Below are 13,836 nucleotides of genomic sequence, written 5' to 3'. Positions count from 1 at the left end.
GCAACTTAAAGCATTAAATGCTTGGTAATACACAAAACAACCACCAGTTATAGTGTCACTATCTACGTAACCAAGAGGCAGAACAATGTGCTTAACAAGCATTTTGAAGCTCTATTAAGGCTTTCTCTTTGCTGTAAACATTGTTTTTCATTGTAGCTTGCACGCAAGGAGTTGTCAAATGTGGGTCACTTGTAAAAAGTGTTTGGCATTGATGCATGCATTACTCTGTTTGTGCAGTGCATGAAGTAAGCTTGCAAACATCAGATTCTTGTTAATTACCTATAACGAGGTTGCAAACTCTACTTGACTTGTTTCTGTTTGCATGTGTTTGCAGAGAATAGTGAAATGGAATTGGATACCCATCTTGCACATGGCGGAAGGGCAGGGAGAAGCAAGAGGTAAGTGCACTGAGGATTGAAACCCCTGTGTTTATCTCTGAATATTGCCTTCTTCTTTTGCTGTTACGTAAGAAGTGGTACCTGCAGCAGTCCCAAAGATGAGCTGCTTGGCAGCTGGCTAAGCCATGATATTGTGCAGCTGGAATACCTCTTTTGAAGGGCTTTTGGGGCCCCAGTGTTGAGTTTTACCTGTCTCTAAAGATTAGAAAAACATTGTTACAGGATGGGAAGCTAGTGAAGAAAGAGCATGACCGATGGTGATGGGATGGGATGGTTTTTAATAATGGGAGCAGGCCTGGAGCAAGTGCTCATGCCTGTGCCACTGCTCGCTTCATCTTCATTGTCCTTAGCAATATTCTGTGTTTAAAAGAAATTGAAGATGTTGGTTACTTTCCTAAACTTGACTAGCTGCTCATTAATTAGATGTCTGCACATACTCTAACAGTGAGACACCTTGTGACAAGGCCAATGTTGGGAGCATGCCCAATCCTTCCCTTTAAGCATGCCAATTTTCATGCTTCGGGTTGCTTCTTATTGGTCCTCAAGAATGTGCTTCTAGGTTCTTGTTGCACTACTGACACCCTGCTGACTAATTGGCATGGTCAGGCGCGTCTCATGCACTTACCCCGGAGCTTTTATGCAATTATGATTATGCTTGCCTTCAGCACTTTTAAACGCATTTTAATAAACGGCCATATTAGGAAAATAAAACAACAAATGCAGTGCTGTAAACAGCACATTTCTAAAATGGTAATTTACTGTCTCCTTACATTTGAAGGGCCAGGTAAGAACTGTGGTCTCGATATAGTACTTGGGATCTATATACAAGCAGAAACCATAAGTTGGTGTAACGTTGAGGAAAATAGAGAAATTCTCTGAACATTGCACCCACATTTCTTTCCGTGCTCTCCCCTTCCGGTTGGTCTGTTTTGTCTGTTGTATTCTGTTGTATAACACCACCGAAAAATATTTCTGGCTATGCCACTGGTACCAAGAATACTGTCACCAACTTGCCCAAGCTGCCTTATCTGCTAATTTGATTCAAATGTCGCAAAAAGCAGTTGTGCCTCTATGAGCCACCACACTCCATGCGTATCAATATGAATGGACACTGCCACAGTTCTAAATAGAGCTCAATAGAGAGTTTGCAATAGAGCTACATATTAAATGATCTACCAACAAGGAAAATGGTTGGTACTTTTATTGCATCAGTTAAGGGGTCGTTACCAAACATACAGCACCTTAGAGAATTCGGCACCAGGTGTTTGCATAAGTGATAACTCATGGACAGATGCAATTGATACCTTGAGCAAGTATGAGCAATACCCACACAGCTAGTTTTTTATATTTTGTTTTTACCTACAATATTACCCTGATTCATTGGTATTGTGTATAGGTGCTCCCCAGTGCATGCTCAAGTTTGCAACATTTGTCTGCCTGTGCAAATATAAAGAAGCAGCGACGTGCAGACTGGAACTTTTTGTAATGAATGCGTTGCATGCGGCAGTGTATTTATGCTAATACACAGTACCGAAGATGTACATTATCACAATGATGTGCAAGGGAACAAGAGGCACCTGCTCGCGCTGGTGAGTCAGCAGAATGCCACTGCTGCAACAGTGCCTTGCAGCACGCCCCTGGCAATCAATAAGCAGCACTTAGTGACAGAAAAATAGCATGCTTGTTGGTAACGAACGACATGCATTGTCCTAGAGCCAGTCTCGTCACCTGGTGTGTTACCATGAGTGTGCATGATATGCTGCTGTGGAGTGGTCCAGTAAATTTTGTCCTTGATGGCAGCCTTTTGTCCATAACACTTAAGAAGCCAGAAGGTAGACATGGACAGTATCTTTGTACATAGTGTAGGCACATGAAGTAAACATTCCACTGCATGATATTTTGTGCGCAGTCTGCTACACATAAGCATAGGGCTTTTCCTTCACTTTCTTTTATTACCTGTTTATATAGCTTGTGGTCATGGAAGTAAAAATATCATTACCAAGAGTATTTTCTTTTGCATTGCACGGCCAAATGAATCGGCAGAAATAGGAAATGAGAGCTTCACTTCTTAATTCATTGTTGTAAATAGCGGCTAGTGATTCTATTTGCTAAAAATGCATTGCTTAGTGTGTCATTTGAGTGGCTGATTGGTGGGGTGCTCAGCTCTTGATCTGAAGTTTTTCTAACTGCATTCAACTTTCTGGTTGGTTGTTAACTATTTGTATAACAATGTTCAAGTAACTGTGTTCTATTTGCTTCTTTTCGCACCCCAGGTTTTTATGTAACCCACCTCGCATAATACTCCAGTTGGAGCCTGTGAGGTATGTGAGTAAAAAAAATACAGTAAACTCTCGTTAACACGAACTCGCATATCTCGAAAAATCGGTTAAGCTGAAAATTTTCTATGTCGCGCTTTCACCTCCCATAGGTACTATGTATTAACTCCCGTTTATCTCGAAGCATTTTTCGGGCATAATGCGGATATGTCGAAATTTTGACCACAAAGATCGAAGGCAAAGGTCATTACCGAAAAGTGATAGGGGCTCCAAGCGAGCGCTTTGTTCTTATATTAAGTGCTGAATGCAGTGCTGAGCGATTACAAAATTCCCGGAGACGCAGTCGTTTTTCACCTTGGGAGCAGTCACGTGAGCACCGATCGCATGCGAGGGCTGATGGATCTTATTGGGCGTGGTTCAGTCAGCTGCCCTCTGCACGTGCATACCGGCAAGAGCAATTTAGTGATTGTATGGTTCTGTTTTGTCGCGCCATTATTCACGAAGCATTGACTGATTTTTGTTGTGTATGTGGTGTTCGCAAAATAGTTGAATGCAGCGGCGGCGACCAACGGCTTATGCGATGCGTTTAGCAGCTAGAGGACGCTTTTGTCGGGCCGAATGCCAACGCGAAGCGGGCAAGCATTACCCAGTTCTTCCTTCAAAAATTATAAAGTTGAGTTTTTCCTGAGAATTCTTTTCCGTTTATCACAAAAGCTCCCTTAGTGCAGTGGAGCGTTGACGGACGTGACAGGCCGAGGGCCGCCAAAGCATTCCGCTCGGCGCTGTCGCGCTCAGGTTCTGGGTTTGTAGAAAATTTCACGTATCACCCAGAAGCAGCTCGCTAGGCAGCCAATCGCAGAAGGCTTTGGGCTACTCAATTTCCGTCCTGGTTCTTTTTTTTTTTTTTTTTCGTGAGCGAAGTTGGTTTTCCTAGTCCGATTTTAGCGAAGAACCTGCAGACACTCACTTCGTCTGATCCATGCATATATGAGCGCATCGAGACAATTCAGTAAAAGCTTGGTAGGGAGGGTAGTAAAGGAAAATAAAAATGCTAGTGTGGCTAGATATTAATTTTCTAAAGGAGCAAGAGGAAGTCATTGCTTGCATCGCAGTGTAGTAGCGCACCGCTGAGCTGTGACTTTTTTTTTTTTTCTACACGCGATACGTTACAAAACCATTCATCACTGTTTACCGTACGTCATGCTGTTTAGTGTTAAAAGCTAGATATAGCATAATTTTACTCCCCCTGACTGGCCCAATTGACCTTCATTTCCCCAGCTAGGGAACTGGATTGCGGACGCTTTATTAATGTGTGGAGCTATCCACGGTAGCTAAGTAGCAGTTCGGTAGCTAAGGAGTTCAGCTCGGCTCTGCTCTCCTCGTCTGAGTTTCTCTTCCTGTTTTGACATGTAAATAATGTATATAAAACTTCTTTGCCAGCTCTACCTGCTGCTCCCCGTCCGATGTCTTGTCCGCCTGATCACGCTACCCAGAAGCCTTGGCCCCGAACCTGATCGCATCAAGTGGATGGCTGCGGTGTAATGGTCTGCGCCCCCAGTCCTGACGCTGGTACGGTAAGTACACGGTCCTTCTCTTGGAACATTGCCAGGTTTTACAACTTGTAGATATTTGTAAACTTCGGCAAATGAAGGGTGGTTTTAGAGGCAGATTGGTTTTCTCTAACCACATAGTGCAGGGACTTGCCATTGCTGCAGTAGTCATGGACTGAAAAAAGTTGCACAAACCGGAGCTGGTTTTAATCTTTGGGGAATTGGGCATTGACTGTGGGCCCATCCGCAGAAAACCAGAACTGATTAGGGCAATTGAGGACATCGGTGCGGACGCGGAGGGGATAGCGGAATGTTGGGAGCTTATTCAAGAAGAGTTAAAGAAGGCTGAGGAACAGGAGAAGCTCAAAAAGGATCTTGAAGGCGAATAGAATTAAAGGGGGATCAAGAAAAAAACGGCTCGATCTGCAGTTAGCACAGGCAGAACACACTGGGAGACACACACCAAACTTCGTTGTGAGTCAGGAAGCATCAAGTGTTAAAATAAAAAACCTCTTGCTACCATACAAACTAGGAGAAGATATAAGGCTTTTTCTCGTAAAGTTCGAGTGGGCATGTGAAAATGTTGAGTTATCGTCTGAGTTTTGGCCCCAGAAACTGCTGACCGTCCTCCCATGTGAGGCAGCCCAAGTGCTTGCTCGGCTGACAAAAGAAGAAGCGGCCGACTATACTAAAGCAAAGGCAGCACTTCTCAAAAAGTACCGCCTATCCCTCAGATGCGTTTTGCCGCCGTTTCAGGGAAACCAGGTAACAACGTAATCAGTTGTTTCCGCATTTCGCTTACAATCTGAAGGCAGACCTGACAGAATGGTAAAAGAGGAGAACAGGCTTTCGGAACTGATGACAAAGTAATAGAAGTGATCTGCCTGGAACAATTTTATAGCTGTCTAGGAGCAGAAACGCGTGTGTGGGTGCAAGACAGGCCGAGAAATAAAAGCTTAGAACGTGCAGCAGAGCTGGCCGAAGAAATTCATGCTAGGTGCGAAACAGAGTGATCGCGTTCTCGGGGAAACCCTAAAGCAAACGAAAAGTTCCGCGAACCCAGACTGCAAACCTAGCAAGCGGCACCTTGGAGCAAGACGAAAGCCACAGGGCAGAGTCGAGTAACTACCCTAAAGTGACAGCCGACAACAGGAAGGAAACCGAGATAAAAATCGGTCTGTTTCCGATGCAACGAGCCCGGCTACTTTGCCAACACATGCAGGAAGTTGAAGGTTTTTTTCTCTTTGGCGGATTCAGATGAAAAAAACATGCGCCTGCTAGAACCATACCTAAAAGAGATGCAGGTTAATGGGAAGCATTGTCGGGTTCTTAGAGATTCCGCGGCCACCATGAACGTAATCCACTCCACATACGTGAAGGCAGCTGACTTAATGAGGGATTGTGCGTGTATTAAACAGGTTGCCATAAAGAATAACGCATGTCTGCCGGTCGCACGTGCCAGAATAGGCCCATTTAGCATTCTGGAAATAGAGGCAGCAGTATCACGGAACCGGCCGGAGCAGTTTCCGTACCTCTTTTCGAACAGGTCAGAGCAGATGCTGCAGGAGAAAGGTCGTAGCTTCAGTGACCGAGCCGTCCAAGCGCTCACTTGATTGAAAGCCCGCGAAATTGCAGCTGAACTAAGCCGAAAGAAGAATGAGCTTTCTCGCGCGATGGGCCAGGCAGTGGCAAAGCAAGGTAGCGTCAGATTCTGGCGGAGTGGCTCAGGTCAGCGACAGAGAGGACTTTGAAGGCAGGGAATCGGGCACTATGTCCCCGGATGAATCAAGGGAGATAGCGTCTATTGTAGTGCAGCCACGCGTGGAACCCTTGTTAGCTCTGGCAAAAGTTGATAGATGATAGCAGCCGAGCCGTAAAAGACATGGTAGAAATGAAGATAAATACAAAAAACATTTGTGGCGAACATCCTCCCAAGCTAGTGTGGCTGCAGAAAAAAATAAAAGAAAGCTGCGGGGAATTGAGCGGCCGAGAAGGATGGAACGAGTATGGAAGAAGAATAGGAATTAATGAAACTGGAGTCGAAGAAGATAAAAAAGCCCCCCCCCCACCCCCCCCCCCCACCCCCCAAAAAAAGCGACAAGCCTGGAAACTAGAGAACGAGATTACCGGGGCCTGAAAATGCTGCAGGCACTGATATTAAGCAGATGGCTTTTGAAGAGCTTAAGTTGTTTTTTGGTGAGGCGGTTGCCACTTTTCTCGACGATAAAGGAAAGGATGACAGATGGCACGCTGTCGCTGATACAGTGACACAGCTATGAGAATGAAAACTACCTTACAGCACGGCACAGCAAGCGATCTAGAGTTTCTAATACACATGCATGTCTGACTCTGCCACTTGTCAGAATTGTAGCAAGTCTAATTTTCTCTTTCGTTGAAAGAACGTCCTGCCTCAAATTCCGACTTGAATGCTAGTTTTCTTTCGTTTTTTTTAACGATCCTTATTTGCCTCTTTAACAGTACTTTCAAGTCCTCTGTCACAAAATTGAAATTAAGTTTTGACGGGAGGTAACAGGTGGCAGCCAGCCGCTCGACAACTTGCTTGGAGCAGGATGGCGGGTATAATGAATGCTACCTTGGCACTGAAAGTGTTGGAATTGGTCGAATATTAAAAAATTCTGAAACCATTATGGACCCAAGCAAAGTTGCTGATATTATGAACAATTATTTCCACTCTGTGTTCTCTCCCAGAGATGAGACAGGTAACATATTATTGCCATCCACTTCAGACCCAGACTTTATTACGTTTGAAGGAGTCTTGTCACTCGTACTAAACCTGAAAGAAAAATTGGCTTCAGGTCTAGATAATATTCCCAATTCCTTCCTTCGCCGCTATGCTGAACCAGTGTCGCATATATTAGTGTCCATTTTTAGCCTCTCGTTACGCACTGCTATTTTACCGGATGACTGGCGTATTGCTCGCGTTATCGCGGTTCACAAGAAAGGTGATCGTCTCTTAATGGAAAACTACCGTCCTATATCCTTAATCTCCACGTGCTGTAAATTATTAGAGCATATGGTGTCTCATTTTCTTACAAATTTTCTAGAAAGTAACCATTTGCTGCCTCCATTCCAACATGGATTTCGTAAAGTATTATCTACGTGTTTCCAACTAGTAACAACAGTCCATCACATTGCTAAAGTTCTTGACTCAGCTGGCCAAGTCGATCTCATTTTTCTTGACTTTAGCAAGGCTTTTGATCAGGTTCCTAATAGAAAACTTTTGACTAAACTTAAACATTTCGGTATTCCTTCCTTCATAATAAATTGGATCAATGCGTACCTCTCAAATCGTACCCAGTTTGTTGACATCAGAGGGCATTGTTCCAATACTTTACCAGTTTCATCGGGATTTCCACAGGGAAGCGTTTTAGGGCCTATACTTTTCCTAATCTACGTTAACGACATAATTACTCACATTCATCCCGATATTAACATCCGCCTCTTTGCAGATGATTGCCTTCTCTATAAACAAATAACATGTGAACAAGACCAAAGAAATTTACTTGACAGTCTAACGAATATCAGCGATGGTGTACGGTATCTGGCATGACACTGAACTCCCAAAAAACAGTACTGCTCTGCGTCACAAATAAAAAGCATCCCTGTGTATTTTCTTATGTTATCGATGGTCACCCTTTAAAGCAAGTAGATGAATACAAATACCTGGGAATTACAACTACTAACACTCTTTCGTGGTTTAAACATATAACAAACATTTGCGCATCTGCTACACGTAAACTCGGCTTTTTAAGACACAAGCTAAAACAGGCACCTTCCAACCTAAAACTTCAAGCCTACAAAGCATTTATCTTGCCGAAACTCTAGTATGCTTCAGTGGTTTGGGATCCCTTCTACGTAAAAGACAAACAAAAGCTGGAATTGGTCCAAAGATGTGCAGTTCGCTTCATATTTAATAAATATAGAGCTACTGATTCTATATCAAAGGTTCTGTCAGATAATAACATCCCAACACTGGAAACTAGGCGGAACATTGCACGACTTAAATTTTTATTTCCAATTTACAAAAAGTATCTGAACATCAACTCACAAAATTATATTCAGCCATTTTTATAGCGCTCATCAAGACACAGGCATGCCCATAATTTGCTCCCTTATACTGCGCGCACTAATTTGTTTGAATACTCCATTTTTCCACGAACAATAATAGAGTGGAACAAACTGCCTGCAGCCATTTTTTCTTTGGAAAGTTTTGATTATGGTGTAACAAACGCATTACAGTTGTGATGTTTTTTTTACTTTTCTGCTGTTTTTACCCTTATTTACATGTCCTATTGTTGTGTAGTGTTATATTTTGTGCTCTTGTACGGCATTCATTTACTGGTCTGGATTTGCTGCTGTGTGATCCCTTTATTTTTTCTTCTGTTAAATCAAGCGCCCATTTCAAGTATGTTTTTTTTTTTTTAAAGCTGACCTGCTTTGTTTCTGTATATTCCCACCTGCTTGGTCTTCTGAGACTGCAGTATTTTCAAATAAATAAATAAATAAATAAAAGATTGCTCAAAGCATCTACAAATAAGTAAAAAAAAAAAACTAACGTTTGTTGTTGTTTTTTTTTTTTACTTACCTTTTACTATAGTCTCGATTGAGCAGTATGGCATGATAAACAGCTCATCATTCGAGGTTCAAAATTTCAGTAGAGATTGAAATGTCATTAACACAACTAAAGGAATAAAGCATACGGAATCAGACAGGGGCTTTATGAATCACATCTACAGAGGAGGGCGAAGCGGAGAGCTAGTACTTCACTTCAATGTCAGATAGGGAAGTTTTTTTAGATACTTTCGTTTGGTTTGCATTACATTCCAGGAAGACAAGGGGTTCATCTACATAGCTGAAAGTTTTAGCGAATACTTGAGTAAATGATTAAAGCGGGTCACACATCGGCCAATCGTCTAATGTAGGTTGTCAAGGCTTTCGGCAGCTTCCCGTGTTTAGTATGTTGCGTAACATGTCTTCATGAAATTAAGTTTCATTTCAGCTTATTTTAACTTCTTTTCCTAACAGTTCGTTATTCTCACATTCTTTAGAGCCCTTTCGTGAGGCTGGGGGATAGACAAAAGAAACCGCCCAAGAGAAGGAAAGTAGCGGCATAAGCGTGAAAGGAAAGGGTGTGGAAGGAAAAAAAAAAGGAACGAGCTGAGAGGCAGAAAAAAATACTGAAAGCAAGCAAGCAAAAAAATAAATTTGCCAAGCCAAATTCACGAAACTAAGCTCAAAACATTGTAAATGCGCAATTAAAACACTTCATTCCCGTTGATTGCTCTGCATTGTACTGGTGCTTATGCAAGCTATCGTAGACTGAAATATAGACCACAGGACAGCTTAAATAAAAATTATGCAATGAACGACTGCACCCACGAGCGCGGGCCGCTGGGCGCGCACGGCGGTCCCAGTAGACGTTCATTCCATTTATCGGGCATGCTAATTGGCACCATGCAGATAGCGCTAATGCCTATGAGTCGCCCAATTTCTTTAAACATTTTTTTTTTTTTACGGGTTGAGAAAGGATGCTAATGCAGGGGCAGGTAGTGTGTCCTCTTTCGGGAAAAATGCTTCGCGGAAAATCTGGACGCGGCAAACTGGCATGATTGCGAGCTCACTGCTCATTGTACGGCAGCGATCCAAACTTAGCTTCGCTTCATAAAGCTTATTCGAGAATGTGAAAAATATTTTATCAGGCCTGTGATAAATGTGTGCAGCAGCAGCAACCCAGGGACTGCACCCTAGAAATTCATTTGTGACCATAGAATGCCGCGAATCAAAAGAACGGCTAATGCGCCTCGCACACAGCAGATCCTACGCATCTCCGTTGCACGGCCAGCGCACGGGTCACTACGAAACTGTTATTCCCACCGCGAGGGGCGCACGCGTCGCGCCGCACCACGAGTTACTTCTGCACGGTGCCCATAGAGTCTCTCCGCAGCAGAAGGGATTTTTAGCTTCTGAAATAAGCCAAATGCTGGAGCTGGGGATGATTGTTCCTTCAGAGAGGAATACATGTCTCTGCTTATGCTAGTGCAGGTACCGGGCAAGGACCTGAGACCTTGCATTGACTACAGCAGCTTCATTTTATAACCTTGCGTGAAATGATCACAGTGCTTGAAAAAAGTTATTTTCTTTCTTTGTGTCTATGTTGAGATGTGCCTCATTGCTCTAATGAGAAGTAGTCTTTTCTTAATATTCAGAATAGCACCTTTTGCTGAAAAAAAAAATCGGCCAGTTCCGGTTGAGCAGGTTTCCAGATTCGTGCTATAAGCAAGGGCTATGTCACACCCAAAATTGCACTCTTGTTGCTCAACTTAAAAGCCAGGTGGTGTTCTTTGGTTGGACATGTACTGCCTTGGCGGAGGTGGGGGCTAGGACCTGATCGCTAATGCTCCACTGAGGACTCGCAAGCTATACAGGTCATCAGGGTTTGACTATGAGCCAGACTGCAACTGTGACACCCATTTGTGGTGAATCAATCAGCTGCGACCTCTTCGTGGCGTCTTCTTGGCGGTGGACAAGCTGTTACGACTGGGATCTCAGCCGAAGTTCATGTGGCGCGCTTCCAGCAGATCGAGGCAGAATCAAAGGGGTTGCCTGTGAGCAGCGGCCATCAAGGACGGCGACGACAACAGGCATTCCATTCCCACATGCTGGGCGGTCAGTTACCCTGCCGGGCCGGAACGGGTGAAGCGACCCTCGTCATGCCTTTATTCTCCCATAGGAAGATGACTCTTGTGAGGCGTTCATATCTGCTTGACGAGCGTCAACCAACCTTCTTGATAGAGGGAGCCGAGAAAAGAACGAAGCCGATTCCTGGAACGGGAGATGCACGCTGCTTAGCCCCAGTAGCGGAATGACCGGTCAAGAGCTTTGACATTCCCGAGAGCATGGGGCGTGACACCTCAGCCGAGGGCGTTTTCTGCGGGTGCCGAACTTGCACCAATAACCAGGCACAACATCGACATTGCCACCAGCAGTGCTGACCCTCACCACTCCTCTGAAAAGCTGCGAGGAGGTTCCAGTGATGCCTCTGGCAGTGGGCCGGGCCTCTGTTGACCGCACGTGCCCACTGATTGGACTGGCCCAATTGAACTTCATTTCTCCACCTAGGGAACTGGGGATTCCAGACGCTTTATTAATGCGCGGAACTGTATCCACGGTAGCTAAGTAGCTCGGTAGCTAAGGAGTTCAGCTCCGCTCTTCTCGTCCGAGTTCCTCTTCCTGTTTTGACATGTAAATAGTGTATATAAGACTTCTTCTTTGCCAAATCTACCTGCTGCACCCCGTCTGATGTCTTGTCTGCTGATCACACTACCCAGAAGCCTTGGCCCCCGAAACCGATCGCATCAGCATAAAGAAAACTCTTTGCAGATTGCGAGCAATAGTGGTGTGGTGGTCTTTTTCTTGTAGGCAGCGGCTGTGCACAGTTCATGCTGCCACAGTAAATATAGAAGTTTTGGCTTGGGTCTCTGAATAAGTAAAGCCAGAAGAAATTGCATGTAAAAGGGCTATTAATGATCTTGCATTAAAGGACTGCGATGGCAAACCGATGGCGCCGAGGGAAAATGGTGGTAGTGCCACGCGATTAGTTTGCGTTGGCTGTGGAGGCATAGCTAGAACACTTGGCGACGACTTGCAGATGTCTTGGCACGCACCTCTAGGACTCATTTCATGCTTTCTGTCGCTGTATGTGTGTATGTTTATTCTAGGACTCATTCACACTGTGTCAAAGTGCTCCTCACTCCACCCCACCCCCCTTCCTCCTCCTCTGAAAGTCGGAACATTGAACATGCCCCCTCCCTCTCGTGCAAGTAAAAAAAAATCTTCAAATTTTTGATATCAGAAGGTTGGCAGGTATGTAGATGTTAACATTAGTGCTGGATCTGTGTGTTGTACAGCCTACTTAGTTCGAAAATACTGCTGTCTTGTCATATAGGTGGTGTGTATGTGGAGGCACAATAGGGAGGTCTAAAGGTGAATACAGGCGTTAACGTGGAAATAACAAGTAGGCCACTGGAATTTGAATTCACCAGCAGTGCAAGGGAATAACTATGTATGCCCTTTCAATGGGCAGTATGGCTTTTATGGCAAGGGCCATTTTGTGAAACAACTTGAGACGAGCATCAGTGTAACCAGATGGCGCAGCATTCTTTATGCTTGAACTAAGCAAAAGCAGATGGCTGACACAAGAGAGATCTGAGAATTTGATGCCTTCGGCTAGATCTAGCGGTACACAACAGCTTTTTCCCAGCTGCCGTGAAGCTTTAGGTAAGGAAAATAGAGCAGGTGCTTAAATTGGCCTGACACAAGAGCCACATACCAGACGGCTAAGGTCACAGATATGGTATGGTACTATATATTGTAAGGCTGTGATGTTAGAGTTAAGAACCAGCCGCTCGTGACTTGCACATAGCAGCGTAAAAGACATTGCTGCAGAGCAGACCTTATACACACTGCTGAGCAGAAAGTTGATTGTTGCCACAAATTGAGCATATGAGAAGAGGCATAAGCTCATTTCTTTTTTAAGCTATCTTTTGCAACATTTGACAACCATAGAATAAGCCAAGCTTCACTGCGTTAGTACTTAGGGTAGTGCAAATACTGTTCAGCTCTGCATAGCTTGAAAGATGTCATTTGAACTCTGATTGCCTGAAAACACTTTGCACTTGAAATCAAAAGCTTCTTTTTTTTTTTTTTTCAGATGCAGTTGAGCAGCACACCCTGAAGTTCCTGGAGAGCACACCAAATTCGAAGCGGCGCAGCTCTGTCAACCGCTGTCTCGCAGACATGTTGAAAGTTAAGAAATGAGGGCCAAGTAAAAAAAAATTTTTTACTGTTGACGCTGCTGCTTCTGTGCTTCCTGCACCTTTGTTTTGAGGTCTCCGACCTTGAAGCCGAGGTGTGGCTTTCTTAACCATAGGGCCTGTAGACCAATCTTTTTCAAAGGGAGGTCTGCGAAACCCACGCCCACAAAAAAAGGTCACACAATAGCTCTTGCCTGGCTAACAGTTTTGCAGGGTTAAAAGCATGAAGGCTCAAAGCTGCATTTAGTTTCTCCAAGCAAAAGAAATGCGAGAAGTGTGCGGAAATGAAGAGCGCGCGAAAGGAAAGGAGAGCATCTGCAACATTTGTTGCTGGCATCTAAAACTCGCTCTAGCTGTACTGCTCAATGGGGCAGCAAATGCAAAACATCTCGGGTGCCTGATGAGCGAGCGGCGCAGTGTTGGGAGCAGTCGAATCCCTGTCACTAGAGTGTCATGCTGCAAAACATGTAGAACCATATTTCTATCTACGCGCAGTCGTATAAACTCCGTATCATACGAAGTCCGTACCATTTCTGTATCGTACGAAATCTGTATGATTTCTGTATCAACGGAGTTCCGTACGATTTCTGTACCATGCGGAATTCCGTACGATTTCTGTATCATACAGAGTTCCGTATTCCAATAATTGCGTATGAACGGAAAATACGGATTCCATATATGCGGATTTTTTCAGTAGGGTGGGTACAGCATTATGAACGGGTTGCTCGCCACAACGGGTGGACACCGGATCAATGGCTGCAGAACATTTACTTCTCGC

General features: G+C 44.3%; 1 long non-coding RNA gene across 1 annotated transcript; it reads left to right on the top strand.

The window, feature by feature from the left end:
• Window positions 1-327: 327 nt before the first annotated feature.
• Window positions 328-13,273, top strand: LOC146194225 (uncharacterized). Its single transcript, XR_014705841.1, has 3 exons — window positions 328-398; window positions 4,115-4,248; window positions 12,956-13,273. It is a non-coding gene; the product is annotated as an uncharacterized LOC146194225 (long non-coding RNA).
• The last annotated feature ends 563 nt before the right edge of the window (window positions 13,274-13,836 follow it).

This window comes from Amblyomma maculatum, chromosome 3 (assembly GCF_055883805.1).
Source record: "Amblyomma maculatum isolate TAMU_Amacu chromosome 3, ASM5588380v1, whole genome shotgun sequence".
NCBI lineage: Eukaryota > Metazoa > Arthropoda > Arachnida > Ixodida > Ixodidae > Amblyomma > Amblyomma maculatum.
This window is presented reverse-complemented; position numbering and strand designations above follow the sequence as displayed.